Below are 11,852 nucleotides of genomic sequence, written 5' to 3'. Positions count from 1 at the left end.
AAACTTGCTGAGGGTACTCTCTGTCCCATCATGGAGATCATTAATGAAGATGTTAAAAGGTACTGGACCCCTGGGATACCATCAACTAGACTTTGTTCTAGTCACCAGCACCCTCTGGCTGTGTCCATTCAGTCAGTTTTCAATCCAGCTCACTGTCTGCTCATCCACCTTGTACACCAACAGCCTACTTATGAGGATCTTGCAGGAGACAGTGTCTAAGGTCTTACTAAAGTCCAGGTAGACAATATCTACTGCTCTACCCCAACTATCAGGCCAGACATTTCACTGTAGAACTGTATCAAGTTGGTCAAGCATGACTTGCACTTGGTGAAGCCATGCTGACTCCTCCTGATGATTTTCTTGTTCATGTGCCTGGAAATAGTTTCCAGGATTAACTACTGCACTGTCTTTGCAGTGATCAAGATGAGGCTGATTGGCCTGTGGTTGCCTGGGTCCCCCTTGCTCTTCTTGAAGATACAGGTGACATTGCTTTCCTCCAGTCTTCAGGTACTTCTCACTGTTACTGTGATTAATCAAAGATTTTCAAGAGACTTTGCAATGGCATCAGCCAGCTCCCTCAGAATTTGTGGGTACACCTCATCAGGGCCCATGGACTTATGCATGTCCAGTTTTCTTAAGTATTGCTTGACCTGATCCTCCTCCACCAATGACAGACCTTTTTTGCTCCAGCCTCTTCACATCATCTCTGAGACCTGGGACTCCTGAAGGCTGGCCTTGCTAGTAAAAGACTGAGGCAAAGGTGGGACGCATTATTTCAGCGTTTTCCGTGTCCTATGTAACCAGGTCCCCTGTCTCATTGAGTAATGGGCCTATATTTTTCCTAGTCTTCCTTTTGCCTCCTGAGAAGAACAAGTTATTTTCCATATCAGTTTAATTGTGTAATTTGGAAGAAGAAATGACACCCCAAGATGAAGTAGTGGTGCCTTACTATCTCTTGGGGGCCTTCTGATGGAAAGAGAATATCTGCCTGTTTGAAAGCCCAGTTTCAGGCTGGCGGCAATTGTCCTTAATGGGTATTGCACTGAAATTGCACTGTTATTTCTAGCTTACATTTATTTTTACTTAACTTATACCAATTTATAGTAACAAGAATCAGCTGCGTGCTTTTGCCCTAACACAAATGTTTTCTTAGACGGAAGTCATACAGCTTTTAAATTATTTTTCCTTAAAGAAATCAGTGTGTCTTAAGTATTTTCCCATAGATTAATCTAATAATCTTTTGTCTCATTGCATTTTGAATTAATATTTTTGGAACGTGGATAATCAGAATTGTACACAGTACCTCACATGAAATCTCTCAAAGCTTGAACAGTGCTGCCAATCTTGCCTTCTTCTGTGGGAAATGTTTGAGACAGAAGGCTATATTTTTCTTTTTTGTGATGTCATCACATCTGTGAATCATAGACATCATATGACTGACTAACATGTACAACTGTCTCACCATTTCAGTTATATTCTTCAACTCTCTCACTGCAGACATTTTTGTTAGCCCTGTGTGCATAACACTGTACTTCATACTCAAGTTCCACTCCATTTCTGTTAACCCTGTCTTCAAATTCATGTGTTTCATCCTTTAAGATACATAAAGCCTTTCTTAGTTCATTTTTGTTACCCCGATGATTTTAATTTTCAGTTTTTGTATGTGTTCTTGGTTTGCAGATTAATAATCATTTCAGTAGCTACATAGATGATATATGCACAACAATAGATGCATTTAATTTATATTACCCAGATTACAACTCTTTGTTATATACTCGTAACTGTCTATATTGTAAAAATTAGTATTTCAACAAGCACAAAAGACCTTTTTTTGTTTGCTTTTAAAGACACATATTACTTTTCAAACAGCACTTGCTTTACAGCAAGGAACTGATGGATTCATGAAAAATCACAGCCAGAACCTTTTAGCTTCTTCCTTATGTGGAAATAAAAAATGTAAAGTTAAAACATATATTCTAGCAAGAACTCCAACTGTTACTACCATAGTTATAACAGGACTGAATTTGTGTGTTGCATGTCTCCCACAAAGTGTTTGCTGATAGAGATAGGCAAAGTTGAGCAAGAAGCACTGCATGCTGAGAAAAAAGAAGACAAGAGAGAAGAGAATTAAGAACTGATGAGCACAATCCACAAAAATCCTTAAACGTTACCGTCATCAGTTTTCCCAACCAGAGATTGTTACCTGCAACCAAGAGGAAGAAGGGTTGAAAAGCAATATTTGGTTTCACAAAATGTTTCATTTAAACGAGAGGAATAGGAAAAAATTACCTATTGACATGATCAGGACATACGGCTGTTTTGTCTGGCATATATTCTCAATTTCTCAGATTTTTAATAAGATACTTCTTATTATTGATTTGTAACAAAGGGAAGATTTCCTGGTGTATGCAGAAAATCTATAATGAAAAGTTGTTAAAGTAAATTGCTGTTGATTTAAGGTAATAAAACCACAGCATAGTGTAAGTATCCCTATTATCTGTATCATGGATTTTCACTGGAAAAGAGTAAGTCATGAATACTGAAAATACAATGTGAATAACCCAACTATCTTCTCCTAGACAGAGACCAGGAAAAATATTTACTTTTACTAAAAATGGTTGTGTTGGTATAGGTCATACAATGTCTGTTTACAGTAAAATCTGGCCTTCTGAGATGGATTTGCAAAGCAAACATTTTTCCCCTCTCTAATAATTTCTGTGTGTTCTGCTCTCACTATTCCCCCCTCAGCAACTCCTGCTCACCTATAATGCTAATTATGAAAAGACCTGGCTAAAGATCTTCTTCTGAAGAGGACTAGGGATTAGAAATAAGATGTGTCCAGAGGTACTTCTGACCTCACACAAAGCTCTATGTACTGTATCTTGACACAAGGGTAAAATTAATTGTATCTTGACACAGAGGTAAAGTTTGGTTGCTCATTTCCTTAAATCTAGTGATTCAGTAGTAGCACCTAAACATATTTTAAATTCTATCATTGCAAACAATTGGGCTAGAAACTTCCTTTTAAAAGAAGGCTGAATATTCCCTTCACAGTACTGCTTCTAAAGCAAGGCAGAGATGGATCATGGTAACCCAATCATTTATTTATGATATGATTTAGTTCATTTAACACATGGAAACAATATAGAAGTTAGTGACAAATTAAAATTCTTATAAATCATTTGTTTCTGATGTTCATTCTTGTCCCACTGAGTTTCTTATTTCACAAAATAAGATGGTTTTCTTTTTCCTGAAGAAATGGTTGTGAGCTGCCGCTACACAGCCTAACATAAAGTTACTTTTCTGTGCCAGAGAAGAAACACCTCGCTACTGATTCTTGCTTAAAATACCACACCATAAGCATGAACTGGGCTAGCAGACACCTACCGTTGTCCTGCACAGAAAGACAGAAAGATGTTTCTGCCATTTTTTTCACAGTCCTTAACGGAGCTGTCTTCTGCCTTGGAAACCTGTATTTCTTCAACCCTTCCATTTCACTGTCAAGCAGATGATGAGGAGATCATCCTCCTCCTCACTCCACTCATCAAGTGTTTATTTCTTGGTACGCTGTGTAAGAGTGTCAGGCCATCCCAGAAAAGCACCCAAAAGGAAATGTAGAGAAGCAAGGAACCAAGTTCCTCAGGCCTTCAGTCACTAGAGGTAATTCACTACCAAAGCCAGGCTGTCATTTGATGGCCAGAAATCATCATCTTTCCAGAGCTGTTACTCTGCCAATACCCATTAAGGACAATTGCCACCAGCCTGAAACTGGGCTTTTAAGCAGGCAGATATTCTCTTTCCATCAGAAGGCCCCCAAGAGAAAGTGAGGCACCACTGCTGCGTCTTGGGTTGCTGTCTCTTCTTTCAAATTGCATGCATAGACTGATACGGAAAGTAATTTGCTCTTCTGAGGAGACAAGTTTTAGCAGAGGAAGGGATTCTAACACTAACAACTGTTCTGTGCTTATGTAGAAAGGTTCTATAAAATGAAACAGATTACCTGGAGACAGAAAAGGGACGTAAGCCTGCAATTCCTGCACTGATGCTTAAAAGCTCATCTCTCTGTCCCTTCTTGTAGTCCCTGCAACAGGAGACAAGTCTTCCATGGCTTTTTGCTGAGTGATGGAAAGCTCTGCACATTCTAGCAGTTTTTAGCCTGGAAGTAGAGACCTCAGAGATGGTGATAAAATAATAGAAGGTAGGGTAATATGTCCTGACTCTAGGCTCCAGGTTCAGGGTAGTAGCAGGGGAGCAAGGGAAGATTGGGAAATGTGTGGGAAGCATCCTGTGGACAGATTTTTGCACTTGCTGCATGTGTGGGCAGCCACCCACTATGCCTTATGTTAGGCACTGAATAGAATGACATTTTTCATTCAACTCTCATAGGACCTGGGCTTCTCTAAAAAGACTGGGCACGCGCAACAGCAGGATGCTACATACGGATGTAAAAGGGACTTTGGACTTGGTGCTGTGAAACTTATTTTACAAGTGAGAGTAAAGCAGAGAGTTATCACTTAGGATAGAAGTGGTTTTCCCCTACTCTAGCCAGCCCAGTCAATTTACTGCCTGTTATAAGGAGAAGAAATAAATAAATCTAGTGTCTTCAGGAAGAGAGAGTGATAAAGGATAGGAGGAGAGATATGGAAAAGAAGGAAATAGGAGGCCTCTGTAGTAATTTAGGGCATGCAGAATCAGTGTAAGTGCAAATGATGTTATGGATAGTGTTTTCCTCATGGAACCAGATGCACAAGGCAATTAATACAGCATCAGGTAGGAAAAGATCTGGGAAATGTTCATTCTTACTGGAACTATGAGTGAGAATGATTCATTTGCTTTCTGTAGGTTGTAAAGGACTTTGTCATCAAACTAATATCACATGCAGCTCTAGTGGACATTAACACTTTAAATATTCAGCAATGGCAAATAAGTATCAATGATGGCAATGAAGGTAAGAACTGTCATGTAATGAATATCAACACAGTAGGGTGTCTGGCATTTCAAAAATCTTGGGCATCATAAACATGGCTGACGTGTGTAATGCTGATGGGATGTGACTGAGTATAGTGAGCAGCTGTCTCTCAGTTAGTTATACTAGTCATATAGATTCTTCCCCATGGATGTTGGAAGGAATGTGTATCTGCCTAAAGCTGAGAACAGCTGGGCATGTTTCCGCATTGGAACATGATAATGTTGTCTTAGGTTTCAAATGGGGGACCAGAAATAACCAGACCTAGTATTAAAGGAAGAGGGAGCTGGATATATTGAAATTAATAGCTCACTGTTGATCGCCTCAGAATTCCAAAAATGAAATGGTACTATCAGTAAACTTTAATACTTTAATTTCTGTCATGGGTTGGCCCCAGCCAGAGACTAAGCACCACCCAGCTGCTCGCTCACTCCTCCCTGGTGGGACTGGGGAGATAATCAGAAGAGTAAAAGTGAGAAAACTCGTGGGCTGAGATAGAGACTGTTTCATAGGTAAAGCAAAAGCTGTCCGTGTAAGCAAAGCAAAATGATGAATTCATTACTTCCCATTGGCAGGCAGGTGTTCAGCCACCTCCAAGAAAGCAGGGCTCCATCACGCATAACCATTATTTGGGAAGGCACACACCATGACTTCAAATGTCCCCGCTGTTTATATACTGAGCATGACATTCTGTGGTATGGAATATCCCTTTGGCTAGTTCAGGTCAGCTGGCCTGGCTACATTCCCTCCCAGCTTCTTGTCCACCTCCTCATTGGCAGAGTGTGGAAAACTTGAAAGGTCCTTGATTTAGAGTAAGCACTATTTAGCAGCAACTAAGACATCAGTGTGTTACCATCAACATTACTCTCATACTAAATCCAAAACACAGCACTGCACCAGCTACTAAGAAGAAAATTAATTCTACCTCAGCTGAAACCAGGACAGTTCCTATCAATCAGGACTGTGAAGTCACATCAGGTATGATACACAGAGAGGCCCCAGAAATGTCAAGTATGGATGTGAATGAAGCTGTCAGTCCCCCAAAATATTCTTGTTAGGACAGCCATTGGAACAGATCCAGGAGAACACTGTAAATGTAGACATGGATCTCTGTGTTGCAGTTGTTCAAGTGTCACACAATCTAGCTACAAAATACAGTAGCTTTCTGATAAGAACTGTTGAGGAGCACCAACAGTAGGCTGTGCCACAATGGAAGGTGAGGTAGGAGCTCACCGTGACAAAGACTGAGGTGAAATGCATCCAGACAATGAGGGAATTCACATTGCTTGAAAACACAGCTGAAGCTAAGACTAATACCTGGTAGCAGAGAAGATGAAACAGCTCATATCAGGACCACAACACATTTCCTAAATAAATCACTATAGATCAAATGATATTTTGAAAATCAAATAATTCCGTGCTTAATATGTTAACTAGAATTAAGGAAAGAGCACTTAAAAGTTGGGAACTACTAGGCTGGAACAAGAATGATCACTCATTAAGCATATTAACTTTTCCTCATGAGCAATGAATTTTGAAAACCACCGTGGCTTGTCAAAACAATTAAATTCCATTTGCTTTTCAGATATAAATGCCTACACATCTTGCCAAAGTAATCCTTGCTTGCTACTCAGAAACCTAAACTTTCATATGTGTACTTTCTAAACCATGTTTTTCTTTTTCATTTATGAGGGAAGGCAAAAAATTTAGTAATTTTTTACTTATACTGATTGTAACCTTCAATGTTGTTCATTCTGATCCTACTAAGAGAATTAGTTTTTCAGAATCAGGTTCACAGGTGGCACAGGGATAAAACAAAGCCAAATTTTCTTTATTTTTGACAGTGCTAATTTCACTCTGATTTTCTTTCATCTGTTTTATTGATGATTCAGGCTACTGGATTCCATGATTAAGAAATGAAAAAGGCCTGGTGATTTCAGGTGACATACCAGTGTAAGTCTTATTTTGCAATTTCATTATATCTGTGGGTAGAAATCAACATATATTTTTCATAGATTTCATATTTCCTTTATTGATAGTAACAGTGACAGTAAATCAAAAAAGGTTTTTTTGCTATCCTTTGCAAAACCTCTGTGATTTCTGCCGTGACACTTTAGTACAGATCAAGAGCCTTTATTCAGTACTTAACAGCCCTACACACAAAGCCCCCCAAAAATCTCAGTGTCAAACCACACTAAAGAAAACCCTGAAACAAGTTAATTGTGCTGACACGCAGTTAGACTACATGCACCAAATAGAAAAAGGCAACATCTTTTCTCAGTCCTTGTCAAAGCTCTGAGTGCAGCCTGCCACACACCTTCCTAGGCAGTAGGCTGCCTGCGCTCAAGGCTAGCTCTGACATGATGCAGGCATGTCACCTTGGGTCAGATGATGATGATGGTGCTGTGTGAGCTGGGAGAAGCTCTCCTGGTTACTGCACAAGGGAGAAAGGAGTTAAGTTGAATGTCTTCCCGGTAAATCTCTGATCCTACTCAATTTTTTTTAAGTACGAGCGAGGACCAAGTTTTTCAACTGGAACATTTGCCTGCTTGAAGAATGCTTTGTCTTGCTTCTTCAAATCCAATCCCAGTCCCCAAATCCTAACCCAAATATATTTTGATTGAAAAAAGGCTCAATTATAAGCACCCAGCATTCACAACCAAATTCCAAACTTATAAGAATACAAGATTTTATTGTGTTATTTCCTTTACTTTTTTTCTCATTCTTTCAGATCAAGCACCTAGATCAAGTTTTCCTCTGCAATCGATATGCCTATAAATTAATATTTTGTTTATAAAATTAAGCTGATAGGCACAGGAAATTGCTTACCTCCAGGAAGTGGACCTTTAAAGAAAAAAATAATATTTTGAGACTTCCAATAATGTTTAGGCTGTCTGAACAGCTCTTGCTGAGGGTTAAAGCTAGCATAGACTGCCCTAAATGACTGCAGCACTGGCTATTGATAGTACCTGGCAAATGCATACGATATATTCTGCAACAAATTGCTATGGCGGTAAATACATATATTTAAAAATACTGCAAAGGTCTCAGCTGTTAAGAATCTGCTTTGGCAAAATGCGAGGCTTTTTTTTTTCCTTTTCCCCATCTCTTTTTGTCTTACCTCTCTTCATTCATAAAGTCTAGAAGGTAAAGGCTGTCTCTCATCAAAGCTGTACTGCCTTCAGTCATCATGCTGGAAAACACTCTCTATGCTGAGTAATGTAAATGGGTTTGTACCTATACTGTTTATCGTTCAAGTCCTTTGGATTAAGGATCCACATCCATTCCAGCAGAATGTAATAGCAGGAGAGCACTGTGATTCAAGGGCTGCTTCATCGTCCTGTGCACTGCAACAATATAGGTATTCCATCCATGGAAGTGTATTGTGACCTGTTCCTAATCCCTGATTTGGAGATACAAGGCTTCCTGGGACATCCTTGGAGAACCATAGTGGGCTGGGCTTTCCCAGGTCACTTTCCTCCTGTATGCAGAGTTTGAATCCTTATGCACGTTATCCTATCAGTGTTAGGAAGCAGCAGAAGGTGAGGTGGCTTCAAGGAAAGGCAGTCCTGAAGCTGAGGACAACACCAAGGCAGGGAGAGCAACGGCTTTATTGACAAGAACCAAGTACCTGAACAAGGAAAGCAGATTAGGTCCTGTGACTGTAGCCATGGCCAGACAGTCCAGTGATCACTGAACAAGTCTGTAGTGCCAAGACAGGTCTGGGACCAGGCCAGAGAGCAAAGTCTGCAGGTCAGGGTCAGAATGGGAGAGGTATGCGCAACCATACCTGCAGCATGACTCAGGCACAGAACCAGGATGACAGCCTAAGTTTAAGTCCTGGTCCCAGGAGAAGTGGGGGAAGACTTCCCAAAGAGGCTTCTCACAGCTTTCCACAAGGCTTCACCGTATCAGAGCTGGCCCTGAATCCAGGCAGCCAGATTCTCAGGATGGGGAAGAGTGCATGCTGGTAGTTTCCAGCTGTCCTTGGAATTAACAGATTTAGTCCATTTTGGAGTGTGAACCCATTTTATATTAATCCAGAGATTAGGAAGCTGAACTGACCTGACAGTGTTGTTGCATTCTGTATGTATGTATATCCCGCAGAAAAGGACATCCTAAATATTACTTCAATATTCTTTACCGTAGCAGTAAGGAATGAGCAATCTCCTCTTAGAGTTTTGAGATAGGATTTATGTTTTAACATATGAAATAGGTTTTTTATTTATTCATATTTAATAATCTGAACTGGGAGGCTTGAAGTGATTTCATAAACAGTAGATTAATCTTGACGAGTCCCTAGTGAGATGTTTTAAAGTTTATAGAAGAAAATAAAAATATGGGGCTAGGAGACAGTTGCCTGCACTAATTTATCAGCCTCCTTAAGTCTGGAATTGCAGGTAGTTTTCAAACAACTTTAAGTTTTTTTCCAATTCCACTCAAGTAAATTTTACACCAATGGTATTACTAAATTTTAATTTATCTATTTTTATATAGTAATCTATAGTAATTTAATACTATGGATAGTGTTTATGACAAATATATATAATTAATTTACATAAATTAATGGATGTGACTTTCATTAAAAAGTAGTATTCAACATACAGCAAGTGGGTGTATACATATCAGCAGAAAATTGAAACCATATATAGCACCTGTTAGAAGCACATTTATATGTACACTTTTAATATTGTTATCTTAGTATTATATTTGATGTTATTAAAGCATAATGCATGGTTTTAATACTAATTTCATATGTATTTTAAGATTATATTGAGTTTAATATTCCAAACGCAGCAAACAGTTATGTCAAATACCTCATTATCCATTTGTAAAAACAAGTCTCTTACAAATGCAGTAACTGGATAAGATGATGGAAAATACAAGTTTGAAAACTAGTTATAAAGGGAATGGTTTGCAATACATTAACTAAAATCTGCCAAGGAAAAGTACTTTTTCCTGCCTCTCTCAATTTATGAGTCTCTCTATTTTTTTACAAAGTCATTCATAATTTATAAAAGAAAGAATCATATTCTTTGAGCAACAGAAAGCATGCCATACAAAGGTCACAGAAATCACAGACAGAAATTTTGGTTGGATGAGATGCTCAGAGGTCCATTAGTCCAGCCTCCTGCCTGATGGAGCCCTTTTGCGAATGTTATCTGCTGTGGCTCTGTCCAGCCTTTGTTAGACCCTGAATTTCTCCAAGTCCCTCTGTACTGGAGCTCTACCAGCTGTTTTGTCAGGCACTTCAACTAGTTTAATGTCATCTGCAAATCTATTTTGATGAATGAATTAAGCATTATATGCCCCAGTTGCAACCCCTTGCTTATTTTGCTACTGGAAGCCATTTGGAGCCAAGCCACTGACTGCAACATACTGAGCCTGGCAGTCCACAGAGTCACAGAACGGTGAGGGTTGGAAGGCACCTCTGGAGATCACCTACTCCAGCCTCCTGCCAAAGCAGGTGCACCTACAGCAGGTTGCAGGGTCACATCCAGGTGGGGTTTGAAAGTCTCCAGAGCAGGAGGCCCCACAGCCTCTCCAGGCACCCTGTGCCAGGGCTCTGTCACCCTCAAGGTAAAGCAGATTTTCCTCACGTTCAGATGGAACTTTCTGTGCTGCAGTTTGTGCCCGTTGCCCCTTGTCCTCTCGCTGGGCACCACTGAAAAGAGCCCAGCTCCATCCTCTTGACACTCACCCTTAAGATATTTGTGCGCATTGATAAGGTCCCCTCTCAGTCTTCTCTTCTTTGTGAAGACTGCAGTGACACTGCCTTTCCTCCAGTCCTCAGGCACCTCTCCTGTCCTCCATGACCTTTTAAAACATGATGGAGAGTGGCTTGGCAGTAACATCTGCCAGATCCCTCAGCACTCAGGGATGCATCCCATTGGGGCCCATGGAGTTGCGAATGTCAGGTTTAAGCGATCTCTAACGCGATCCTCCTCTAAGCAAGGGAAAGGTTTCCATTCTCCAGGCTTCCTCTCTTGCCTCCAGGGTCTGGGAAACCTGAGGGCCGACTCTGGCAGTAAAAACTGAAGAAAAGGCGGCATTCAGTAACTCTGAGTCCCTGTGTCCTTCATCACCAGGCCATCCACCTCATTCAGCAGCGGACCCACATTTTTCCTAGTCATCCTTTTCCTGCTGATGTACTTGAAGAAGGCTTTCTCGTTGTCCTTCACATCCCTCATCAGATGGAATTCCAAACGGGCGTTACCCATCCTCATCGCCTCTCTCCATGTTCTGACAACATCCCAATATACCTCCCAAGTGGCCTGTCCCTTTTTCCACATCCCATCAACTTCCTTCTTCTGTTTGAGTTTTGCCACAAGCTCCTTGCTCATCCGTGCAGGCCTCCTGCCCCCTCTGCTTGGTTTCTTATTCATAGGGATGCACCTATCCTGAGCCTGGAGGAAGCGATGCTTGAACATTAGCCCACTCTCTTAGACCCCCCTCCCTTCTAGAGCCCTAACGTGTGGCATTCCTCCAAGTAGGTCCCTGAACAGGACAAAATTAGCTCTGCTCAAGTCCAGGCTTGCAATCCTACTTGTTGCCCTGCTTCCTCCATGCAGGATCCTGAATTCCACCAACTCATGGTCACTGCAGCCAAGGCTGTCTCCCAGCCTTCACATCCCCAACCAGTTATTCTTTCTTTCTGGATACAAGGTCCAGGAGCACACCTCACCTCGTTGGTTCCTCCACCACCTGTGTCAAAAAGAGAGCAGTGCTCTGCAGGAACCTCCTGCACGGCACTAGCCTAGCTGAGTTGTCTTTCCCGCAGACATCAAGGAGCTTGAAGTCCCCCATGAGAGACGGGGCCTGGGACCGTGAGGCTACCTCCAACTGCCTGTAGGAGGCCTCACCGACTTCCTCTTCCTGATCACGT

Source organism: Falco naumanni, chromosome 6 (assembly GCF_017639655.2).
Source record: "Falco naumanni isolate bFalNau1 chromosome 6, bFalNau1.pat, whole genome shotgun sequence".
NCBI lineage: Eukaryota > Metazoa > Chordata > Aves > Falconiformes > Falconidae > Falco > Falco naumanni.
The sequence above is the reverse complement of the archived record's forward strand: the minus strand, read 5'-3'. Positions refer to the sequence as shown.